We start from the raw sequence: 13126 nt of genomic DNA, 5'->3' as shown, positions 1-13126 counted from the left end.
AAGTTATTTTGGAAACATGTGGGACTAGAAATGCAATTTCAGGGCATGTTCATCTAGTGTTGAAGTGTATAAGAAGAATATTGGAAGCAGTATAAAGAGTTAAATCAGAGATGTGAAATGGTGGTGATTAGGTCTAGGTTACTAGAAATTATAGTTAGGATGAGTTTTAGAAGAATTTAGAATGGATAGGACTGGCTGGTGGCTTACATGTTGGAATAGGGCAGGGAAAGAAAGAAAGATTCTCTGATATGTTATGGCTTCTCAATAAATAATTTATGAAGAAATGGATGGATGAATACTAGAATGAAATGTTGGTGCTATCAAGGAACGTGCCAGGTTGCGAGGCAGTTAAAAGCAGTATACATTAAGTTTGGCAGCCTCCTCTTCAATTTCTTTCCAGTTAGTAGCTTAATTCTCCAGCCAGCTGAAAGTTCACCTCAAAGTTGAGTAATTGCATCTTTATAAAGAGCAAGAGACCATTCCTTCTCTTTCACAATCACCTCCCGAATGGGTTGTGCACTTACCAGAAGCAGGGATCCATTTTCACTTTAATCTTCAGGTCTCTTTGGCTCTTAGCTAAGACTTATGGACAATGACTCTTATTTTTTACTGAGCTTCTAATATATACAAATCTATATATAGATAAAAGCCTAAGTACGAATGACCAGTCGACCAGTCACTATGATGACACACAGACCACCAGGGGGCAGACGCTCAACGCAGGAGCTGCCCCCTGGTGATAAGTGTGCTTCCACAGCCAACCGCTCTTGGTTGGCCAACCTCCTGCGGTCCCTCTCCCTGGCCATCCAGCCCTGATCGGCCCCGGTCACTGGCTAGGCCGAGGGACCCCACCTGTGCACGAATTCTAGTATATACACATTAATATACCTAATATATTCTGGTGTGTATTAGGATACATTAGGATCTATATTGTAAAATATCTTAAATCACTTGCAGGCATGAGAGATAGGAGTGCCTTTGATAAGTAGAACCAAATCTACGGGATTTTCCTAGTGAAATTTAGGAATATGGATGAAATTCACATACACAGTAAACTTTTTATTAAAGATAACAAGTGTGGAGGCATCGAAATGCTCTATAATCAATAGAAATGTGTCTGATTGAGTTTATCAAAAGGTTTACAAAAGTTTCTCTTTTAGATGTGAAATTGGAGGATTTTGGTGATTGAAACTCATGAAATGACCTGATATGACATTTCTTACTTTAGAAATGAGGTGATAATTTCATAATCTCATAATTTCCTGAAATTTTAGAATAAAAATGTGAGTTGAGAATGACTATAATGGGCATTTACATTATCCTTCTTGATTTATCTGGCTTATTTACAAAAATATGTGACTAATACCTGTTAATTTTCAGAGTAGGATCACAGAGTTCTAATGTATTATAAATAGAAAGAGAAAAATACGCTAAAGCAGTGCTGCCTGACAGCAATTTAAGATGAGCCACATATGTAATTTAAAGTTCTTTGTTAGTCATATCAAATATGAGTAAAATGTGACCAGGTAATTAATTTTAGTTATACATTTTATTTAATTAATATTTCCAAAATATTATCATTTCAACATCAAACCAGTATAAAAAATTATTGAGATATTTTACACTCTTTTTTTGTGGAATAGGTAACTAAGTCTTCAAAATCAGGAACACATTTTATACTAACAGCACATCTCAGCTTGAACTGGTCCCATTCCAAGTGCTCAGTAGACACATATGACGAGTGACAACTGTGATACAAAGTATAGTCTAGTCCATATTTAAGAGATGAAGAAAATAAGGTCTTCAATAAATTAATCAATGTGTCTGAAGTCCCAGAATGAGAACTTTACAGTCTGACTCACACATCTCACTCTTACAACGTTGGGCTTATGAATAATAATTGTTGATTCCTTCTGAACATTTATCATGTTCTAAACACTGTTCCAAGCCCTTAGCATTTATTGACTCATTTAATCATCATAATGATGAAGGTGCTATTTCCTCTATTATACAGATGAGAAACCAAAGCTTGAAAAGGTTAAGTCGGACCAAAGGTACTGGCTTCTAAGTGGCAGAAAAAGTATTTGAGCCCAAAGAGTCTGCCTCCAGTTTCTATTCTTGACCATGACAAAGGGTACAACAAATGATTTTATATTTTATAGTTTAAAGCGAAATACAGAACAACACCATCAGTCAAAGGCTGTATGTGCCTAATGTTTTCATCAATAACAATGTTTGTTGTACTCAACTGAACTCAAAATAATGTTCTAGTGAGCTGAAAGCATCCTTTTCAGCAAATCCCCTGCATTGTTGGCAAAATACATTGTTTTGGATGGAGTGTCTGGTACCCTTTTCAGATGAGCTTCAGAATATTTCATCTTCTCTGTCTGATTTTTTTAATTTGGTGGATTTCTTTTAGTGTATTGCCTTTGTTATTGTTTGAGTGCTTGCTTTGATATTACTGTAGGAAAACAATGGATTTCTATTTCTCAGTAGCTGCAGATGCAAGGGAACTAAAGACATTTGTTGAAGGAACGAAGTCATTGTAGACCACGTCACCGCCAGGCAATGACTCCACCTGGTTATTTTAAGCCAAAGGACTTTTAATACCATCCCTTCATTTTAGGGAGAGCTCAGGCTGGCACAATTAAGGAAAGGCATTTTTCCCTCCAGTTTTAACCTGAAAATAAAATGAGAGTAATGTTTGCTTTAAGTTTTCTACTCAGGCCTTTCTGTCAAAAGTCAAGCGTACACTGATATCTTAAAATGGTAGCTGCACAGATGGCAGTCATTTCCCTGGTCATTTCACAGCATCCCAGCATGGGGTGTGCAGACACAGCCTATGTCCACAGACTGACTCACCACGAGCTTTCCAGATTGTACTGTAGGAAGCTTTGTGACTGCCCTGTCTCCACTGAATTGCATTTCCCTGTTATGGCTTTTAAAATTCTTGTTCCTGCTATGTTGTATTTTATAGGAACAAAAATAGCCTATATTTTGGGGGAAATCAGTGTATGCTCATTACAAATGCTGAATGGCAGATCAAAGCATCGTTACTGAATAAGTACTACCATACTTTCTTTTAGCTTCATTTGACTCCTTCTTTTCTGTTAGTATAGTACTCCTATTCTTGTCCTGAAAACCTTGAGTCCTGTTTATAAGAAAAATAAACTCTAGTTTAAAACTGCATTGAAATGTCAATTTACATAGAAAAAAATAAAGTGGATTCTAGGATATTTTTATTATCTTAGAAGTACTTTTTTCTAATAGGCCCCTCCAGGCTTAAATGTTAGAAATTTTATTTGAAAACTTTCAGTCTTGGATACCGTCAAGAAGTCTACATTTAAAAGACTGTTATTGAGCTTCTTAAATATTTAATTATAACAGTTTCTTTAATGTTATTGTTATAGTTAATTAGATAAAATACAGAAAATATATTTATTGTTATTATTATCTTTATAACATAGTACAACTAAAGCCCAGGTTCGATCATATCATTTTCCTGATCAAAAACACTGTGTCACTCTCCATACATCCACAGAATGAAATGTGAATCCTTCCAGCTGTGTTCAAGGCCCCCATAAAGTAACTGGAACTAAGCCACTTGGCTTATCTCCCTGTTACATTCCCTACACCTTGGTCAATCTTATTCTCAAAAATATTCAGCAATAAGACTCAAAAGCCTCCTTCCATAATTTGTGTTCCTATTAAGCATTCTTATCTTACTCTAATTTCTTTCTGCTATCTAAGCAGATAGCTAAAATGTTCTAAGTAAATATCCTGCTTTCATTCAAAGCAAAGTAAGATGTCTTAAAGAGAATAGACTACATCCATATCATCCCCATGTTAAATTTGCAAATAAAGAAATGCATTGTTACTATTCCATAGAGAATCCCCCACATGTACGCAGTATGGACACCATCAGAATAGAGTCTATTCTGAAAGAATTTCTTTCTCTGAGACAGCATGTTGCTCACTCCCTCTTCACCCCAGCTCCCGACCGGCACTTGTCATGATATACTTTATTCCTTGTGCCATACGAAGGCCACCCTGCATGAAATGTTAGGCTAATTGAGAAGTTTTTAGTGATTGAGTTTTTTAGAATAGTAGCTTAAGTGCTTTAAAAATAATATTCATAAGTGTATGCCATAACAACTACACACAGCACGATGAATTATTTCCTGTGTAGAAAGATTTATCTTCCCTGATGTCTTTCAGGCCTACCTGGTTATATCAATCTTGTCCTGGAATACATTCTTCACCTCAGAATTATTTATTGCCACATAATTCACTGAAAAGCATAATCGATGACCTATCTCAATTAGCAAGGAATTATGATAACATACAACCTTAACATTAGCATCGTGAATTCCTTTCAAAATAGAATGATCTCATTTACAATACCAGTCAACTTGAAACCATATTTCAAGTGGTTTTTAGAGGTGATGCAATAGTCTGCTGATCTGTAAGAGTTTGGAATACTGGGCCCTTACACCTGGCATTTCTAAACCTATCAAGGTAGGAAAGATGCTTAAGTGACCTTCTAACTCCTTCTGGGGTCCCCCAAATGTCATAGAAGGGGAAGACTGTTTGCATGCAAAGTTATCCAGGAGATACCAGCAATCCTGAAGCACAGTGACCTTGGGACTGTAAAAATGTCATGATTCATCTCCAGCTTTAATATCATCACCAACATCTCAGGCATGAATAATCGGTCCCTTTTTTGAGTTCCTATAGAAGTTTGTTGATGTCATTGCATTATTGATTACTTAAAGTGTTTATCTTACACTTGCCTAAGAACTTCTGGATCTCAGAAACTGTTTTATTCATTTCTGATTTCCAAGCACTAGCCTCACAAGTAGTAGGTGCTAATGAATGAGTGTAACTTTTCATCCACTCTGGTTTTCTAAGTTTTTTGAACACTTTCACTCAGTATTTTGATAACTAATCAGGTGTTTGCCTCTAGTTGATGCTTAGTCATTTAATGTAGATAGCTCCTTAAGGTCTAGACTGGTATCATTTCTTTTTGTACCACACTCAATTTTCCAAGCAGTGGAAAAATCACAGATATAAAACTATTGAGTGATTTTTCATAATTAATTTATTGTTTTGACTATTTATTGAAGAACCACTGTGCCAAGATAGTTTTAGTGCTCAGATCAGGATTATTTCTTAAATAGATAATTTTAAGCATCATTCCATGCTCATTGAGCCAGAATTTCCAGGGAAAGAGCTGAGAAATGTGTATTTTGAAACCTAATCGGTGATACTGATAATCAGCTAAGTTTGGATTTTAAGCTGGAGTTTACCAAGAGTAAAATTAAAAAGCATGAGATTCAGGATAAATGAGACACAGGTTGTCCCATCTCAGTCTCCTGCCATTGCTCACTGCCCGGCCAGTGAATCTGGACACAAAGAACCCACCACTAGGACTCAAAAATGAGAACAAATGCCCCAAATCAGAAAATCTTTACAAATGAGAAATCAATTACTTGTGACAATATGTGGTATATGCACACATATGAAGGTTCTAGACTGTGGACTGGTTTCCTGAGACTGAACTATAAAACTGAGGACCTTTATCTTGAGTGTGGTATCAAAGGAGAACAAAATATTCATGCCAACACATCCCAACTGTTAAGGGAACTTAAGGGGAAAGGGAAGCCTAGATAATAGACTGAGGAAATGACAGAAATGCCTCTTCATTGGAACAGTGGTGTGTCAGTTTGACCCAGCATTTCATGGGGCCATGGAAAAATCAAAATGTGTTTTAGATTCTCATTCTTGTGTTGACAGAAAATTTTTCCTTTGAAATATTAGGGACTGTGTTGGGCTAATCTCATAAGGCAACCCTGTGAGCCCAACATACTACTAGAAGCATAAAGCTGGGAGTGACCTGCTCTAAGCAGGCAAATAGTTTAGATAGTCATCATCCATCTTTTATCAGAAAGAATATATAATTTCACATCCATGCAGGCAGCTTGGGACAAAAAATAAAATTTCTTGAGAAAATCAAATCAGTGTGAAAGTACACATATGAGGACTGATGAAGGTCTTCACTGGAGTATAAGTGTTTATCACATAATAAATGATGGATGGTGATTTTTTAATGGTTGTATCCTCTCAATTCCAGATGAAAATATACATCCTGTGTGGACCTGATTTCCTGATAGTTTTAGCTGAAAGAGAAGACCCCCTAAAATTACAATAATTATTAATGGGTTAGTGTCTGAAAATAGTGTTTTTAAGGAATATTTATCATTGGGTGTTCATTACTGGGCTGCTGCATGTTCATAAGGTCTTCTGAGCAGTTCATTTAATTGATCTGCAAATGGATGGCATTATGAATATCTGGTCAGAGGCCTAGAAGGCTGTGTGATAAGACTTTCCTATACATGGTCAGGTTGCTGATGATATAATTACAGTGTTGACAACCTGAACTCACAGGTGCTTTTACCTTCAGCGGACCAAGGGGCAATTTCAAACCAGTGATCCTTCATTTCACTGGTTTCTACTCTAAAAGTTAGAGTAACCTTGAGACTAATATGTGTGATTAATAAAGTGAAACCATAGGAGACATTGCATGAAACAGAGAGACCAGTGACCTTGACTTACTTCCCACCACCATGTCTGTTTCCCCTCCTAAGCTTTTGCTGTTTTGATGATCTAGAGCCCACAAGGAAGCTCCCTGCATTCTTCTGATGACACACTGTGACTTCCTGCTATAACTTCTAACTTCATAAAGACCAAGTAAGACTTATAAGGACCAGAGATGAAAAATTGGAAATACATCTTTCACTCTGGCAAGTCAATATTGTTAAATCAATCACTTAAACACATAAATCTGTTAACTATACTATGTCAGCACTAGGGACAATATGACCTCCTCTCAATGACCTGTAGCTCACATGGAGCAAAGATATGTTTAACCATGAATTAATTAATTAGGGAACTACCCAAAATAGTATCTGTTTAAGTGTATCTTGTATCTCAGTTCACATCAGAATTTCAGGTACGTGGGAAAGAAGAACAGAGAAGGAGATTGGGGATTAGAATGCTAAAGACCTGCGGGAGTAGACACTTACTAGAATATCATGCTTCATGCTAATTATTGAATTTCCTCCCATTCACTCTGAACTTATTGTAGGGAAGCCTTTCAGGTAAGCTCCGGTTCCAGGAGCTTTTAAAGTGAGAGGAAGAACAAGTGAGAAATGGAAAGAAATGTGTAGGGACTGATATGTGACTCTCTTTGTTCTACTGTCATAGAATGAGCAGTACTTAGCTAGAAGACAAAAGGCTCTATGAAGCCTGACAACAGGTAGGTCTCAATGGGTGGTAAATTAAAGACACTGAGTCCCAAGAGTTGAGAGAATTAACTTTAGCTGTGGCTTTGCTGAAAACTTGGCTACCATGAAATTCTTTTTTCTACAAAGATGAGGCCTCCTCATTCATGACAACTTGAGGAAAACATAGTGAACTGAGAAAATATAATACGGCGTATCTCTGCATCTGAGTTCTTCAGGAGAAATGGCTAAACCCAGAAACAGGAGCTCCTGAAGGGTTCTATGAGGACTGATCGCCTGGTCTAGGCTCTCCCATTTTGAATAGAGCAGTCACAATTTCTAACTTAACCTTTCAACACATACACAAATGGGGACTCTGTTGAATAAGCCTGAAAGAAAAATCAGAGGTCTAAGGCTGCTTATTTATTTCCAGGAATGATTGTGATATGTGTTCGCAAGCTAGTTTGTACAACCTTGTTTATTCATTTCCTATACATTCACATGCCATTTTCAAAAAGTGCTCACTCTTACTGTATCAAATCAGGTCAAAGAATTAGATCAACAATGTACAAGAGCTGTCGAATTTACTGATTTTTAAAGGGAATTTTATGCCCATGGATACTAACGTAGAGAAGTGGATGACAAAGTAGCTTGAAGCTCTCAGTGGATTATAATTCAAAATAATGCGTGCATACTGCCAAATTCTTGATCGTTTCTTGGACAAGTACTTTTTGCAAAACTCCCTGCAATTAATCTTGTAAACCTCCCAATTAGTCAGACTTATTTTGGGAGGAAATAATAAGTGTTCTTCTCATTAGTGTGTCCAACTGTAAAACAGGAAGAATTTGATAATAACCAGGTCAATTAAGGTAAATTAAGGTCAATGCTTGCAACTTTCAAACAAATGATATACCTTTTCCTGAGACATCATTAAAGGAGTATTTGTTAATGTCATCAAAAGCCACAGGCATAATGCTATCCTGAGGGTGGGGGCTCATGGGGTGAGATGGAGAAGAGAAAGGAGAATCAAGCTTGTGACAGGATTTCTAAACTTGGCTCCGCATCCATTATCTCAAAGGTGACTGTGTCATAATGACAGATTGCAGGGGGGGAGGGGGACAAATGATGAGCCAGGGGGGTGGTGGTGGTTTAAACACAGGCACAGAATGCTCATTAGTTACATTAATCTTGACCTAATGGAAGTCTTGGCTTAGGAAGGTGGCACTTACATGAATGAGACTAATGTTCTAAATTCAGGATGCTGGCAGAACAGAAAGTAAGTTACCAGAAGGTCATGGGCTATAATCTCAATATTCCGTTTATGGATTCTGAGAGGTGAGTGATGAAAAAATCAGCATTGCTTAAATAATATTTGGTAATCAAAGCTGATTTCAAATGTCATAACACACACAGGCAGAGACAGGGATAGAGATAGGCAGAAAATATATATAGGTATTATATACTATACATTATATATATTATGTGCTATATCTTACAGTAATTATATATATCATTATATTTTTATATCACATATATGCTTGCATGAATTACTAAAATAGAGTGAGAAAAGCATGCTAGCTAAAATCATTAATTAAAATTAAGATGAATCACATTAGCTATATTATTCGATTTAAAAAATCCTCTCTCAATAAAAGGGATGCTAAAGTAAGAAGTTTGTAGGATGGGTGGCCCCACAAATGGATGGAAACAGGACAAGATGACCTCTGCTCTGGATAAGAGTCCTCCAGTTGGGATCAGTAAGCTATTCTCAGTGTAAGGATGTGTCCATCTGCAAGTAATAAAACACACAACACTAATCAGATTAAACAAAACAAACAAACAAAAAGAAAATTTTGGCTAAAATAACTTTAGTCAGGGGTTTCCATTTTAGGGAAAGACTCGATTCAATGGAATTAACTGTGTCACCAAAAACTGGATTTCTTTCTGTCTTTCTTTTTTCTTGCTGTTAGTAACATCAGTTTTTTACCAAGATGTTTGCAAGATGCCTTCCAGCAGCAAGCATGACTCACTATTCCCCTTGTTCTTGCTTGTTCTCCGCCAGTAGGAGAGAGAGCACCCCATACACTAACCACCAGCCTTAGACGTTTCCACACTGAATGGGACAACAGAGGCAGATGATTGCATGCAGTTGTTGCTTCAAGACTATTGAAAATATCTATCACTAGAGCTTGTGGTCAGGTCAGTCCCTCCCAAACCACAAGCTGCTGTACAATGGAATGAAAAAAGACTGCATGGTACAAAAACCTTCAGTAATATACAGAACACCTGGTAATCACTCCACATGCCCCACTATGTCTATTTGAAAGTAGAGGAATAAGGGAGGTACTCACTGCAGCTTCCGAAACATTTGCATACTTCAAGTTTAGAATTCCATGAACATCCTCTCTTTTCCTTAACTTGAGATGCTCAGGCTTCCAATAACCACAGGGCTCTTTTCCTTTGAGCCAAATTGAAAACTGTGTTTTAAGTCCTCTCCTGAACCTGTATCGTTTTATTATTGCGCAATGGACAAATAGGGGTGGGGGAGGGGAGAGAAATTACACAGGTGTTCTGATGCTTCTCCTTTATTTCCTAAACTCAAAGAAAATTGGAGATAAGATTATCTGTTACAAAGGAAACAGGGTAATACATTTAACATATTATTAAGACACAACATATTTTTTGTTAGAACCAAACACAATTTTTTCTTTCCACTATGGCAAGAAAAGTGGAAAGTGTGTCATTGGTTTAATGATATGACATTTCCAAGTTAACTTTTGCTGTGATTCAGTAGTTTCAACTTTTCTTTTTTTCTCTTTACATAAAGTTATATATGACTGTGTAGTGTGGGAAAAATGTTTGCAGAAGTGAAAACATTTATTTTGACATTTTTTGTTTTTAATTCCTTATTGTTAAATGTGTCTTCTTGTGCCTTTACACACATGCACACACATACACACAACTAAAAGAATGCTAATTGTGAGGTATAATCTGCTAAGAGAAGAAAAGTCTCATGCAGGGGAAAACACCATCACATTAGGGTAGGTTGATAAAAATGAAAATAAACTAGTTGTGAACCTTAGGGGAAATCATTAGTTTCATCAGGAATGGTAAAATAAATTGTTTGTGAGCCGTAAGGGAAATCATTAGTTTAGTCCAAAATGATAAAATCACATACTGTATGTGGGAAAAGGAGGCACTTTTCCCATCACACTGACTAATTGATGGGGAAATGAAGCATAAATATAATGATCACTGTGTATTTGTTTCCATGGTGCTTTGTTTGAATTAATGTCTCCAAGAAATAGACAATCCAGTGAAATCAGAATAAAGAACATTTTTCATAATTTTTAAAGTCCCACATTAGCATTAACTATTTGGTTTTCAGAATACTGCTCTTCAAAACTATCTTAATAAAATTATCTTTGCTTTAGGATCATATTTTTATTATTTGTTCACTGTTTTGAATATAGCAAAGAAAACCACACACATCCGTGGATGAATTTGCTAATTAAATTTCTTAAAATGATCTAAGAAGAACAGAGACTGTGATTCCATCCTGAGTTAATGAGTGGAGTCTTCCTAGTCCACTGTACAATGTTAGGGAGGGGGGATGGAGGCTTTCACTTCCTCATAGGCAATAGACATGTTTGTAATAAATAAGATAAATAGACCCAAGAAATGTTAAGACCCGTATGGATCTCACCACCATCCCTGGGGGATGATGGAGCCTGTGGAGTTGGGTGGGTAAAGGGAAGGAGTTAGAAGCTTGTGCATGATAGGGAAGAAGTGAACTGTCAGGCCAGCTCCATATTATTGCTTCCCATAGAGATTGTCCAAATGGAAGACAGTGTTCACACAACAGCGTGAACTTCTGGCTAGATGGTAGCCTGTGCAAGTCCATACACTGCCTTTGGAAGCCAGAAGCCTGGCATCCTGTGGGAATCTACAATAATAAAAGACAAATGTACAAGTTGACCATACATTCACTATGCCTTAAGCCACGCCCACCAGCCAATCAGAGCGACTATATGCAAATTAACCCAACCAAGATGGCGGCCGGCAGCCACGGAACTGGAGCAAGCAGGAGACTTGGTTGCTCCAGTGATGGAGGAAGCCAAGCTTCCTGCCTGCCGCGGCTGGCTCTGAGCTCCACTTAAGGCAACAAACTTTCAATTATAGAAGGTAAATAAATCCCAGAAAAAAAAAAAAAAAGGAGAGGCTGGGAGCTTCCAAGTCCAGGGAGGCTTGGCCAGCCTGAAAACAGCACTCAGCCCCTCACCCAGACTGGCCAGGCACCCCAGTGGGGACCCCCCACCCTAAAGGGGGTGTGGCCAGCCTGAAAACATCCATCAGCCCCTCACCCAGGCTGGCCAAACCTCCATGGGATGGGGGTCCCCACTGTGGGGGCTTGACCAGCCTGCAAACAGCCATCAGCCCCTCACCCAGGCTGGCCAGGCACCCCAGTGGCACCCCAGTGGGGACCCCCACCCTGAAGGGCAAACCAGCCGGCCCCCACCCATGCACCAAGCCTCTATCCTATATAATAAAAGGGTAATATGCAAACTGACCCTAATAGCAGAAAGACTGGGAATGACTGGTCACTGTGACACACACTGACCACCAGGGGGCAGACGCTCAATTCAGGAGCTGCCCCCTGGTGGTCAGTGCACTCCCACAGGGGGAGCTCTGCTCAGCCACAAGCCAGGCTGATGGCTGCCAGTACAGTGGTGGTGGTGGGAGCCTCTCCCGCTCCCTCAGCAGCACTAAGGATGCCAGACGGCAGTTTAGGTCTGCTCCCCACTGGCAAGTGGACATCCCCCGAGGGCTGCCTGGCTGCCAGAGGAATGTCTGACTGCCAGCTTAGGCCCAATCCCCCAGGGAGCAGGCCTAAGCCAGCAGGTGGTCATTCTCCGAGGGGTCCTAGACTGCGAGAGGGCACAGGCCGGGCTGAGGGACCCCCCCCCCCCCCCAAGTGAACAAATTTTTGTGCACCAGGCCTCTAGTCTGAAATAATAAACTATTGGGTGACACACTCTAGGATCTTTCTTCTTTCTCTCCTCATTTCCACATGACAGAGTGGAGAATTTGCATAGAGCTTGACAACCAGCAATGCTACAGGATGGTGATGGCCCAGAGAAACATTGTTTTATTGCTGGGATTTTGTGTGTGACCCCAATATGCTCATGACTGATGGTCTAAGGAATATATATTAAATACAAATACCCTTTTACAGTTTCCCCTTTATTAATATAAAGGAAATTGTGACCATGATCATATCATTAATATACCATCAACTTTCAGATATTAAAAAATCATTATTATAGGCTACAGTAATAGATTTCTTTTTTCTAAGTAAATAATGTTGTGGCTCTTCATTTGGATTTGAGTACCACAGATAAGCTATTTCTCATCAAAGGAGAATGACAGGATGAAGAAGAACATGGGTAGTCATTGTAGAAGAAAATGGAAATGCTAAGACTCAAGAAGAGAAGACAGAGGAAACTAGAAAACAAATTATCTTCAAACATTTGTGTCTTACTTGTCAGTTGGAAAAGAATTAGCGATCAGGCTATCAATCCCCAGAAGGAAAGTAGGGGAGGGCAGGGGTAAGGGGAAGAGATCAACCGAAGGACTTGTATACATGTATATAAGCCAAACCAATGGACATGGACAACAGGGGGATGGGAGCATGAGTGTGCGGGGCGGGGGGGCGGGGGGAGGTTGGGGTTAATGGGAGGGATGAGGACACATTTGTAATACCTTAACTAATAATAATAATAATAATAAAAAAGAATTAGTTGTAGATCTAAGAGTTTAAGCCTAAACCAGCAGAAAAAAAA

The sequence above is a fragment of the Myotis nattereri genome (genome assembly GCF_964212035.1).
Source record: "Myotis nattereri genome assembly, chromosome: 4".
NCBI lineage: Eukaryota > Metazoa > Chordata > Mammalia > Chiroptera > Vespertilionidae > Myotis > Myotis nattereri.
The sequence above is the reverse complement of the archived record's forward strand: the minus strand, read 5'-3'. Positions refer to the sequence as shown.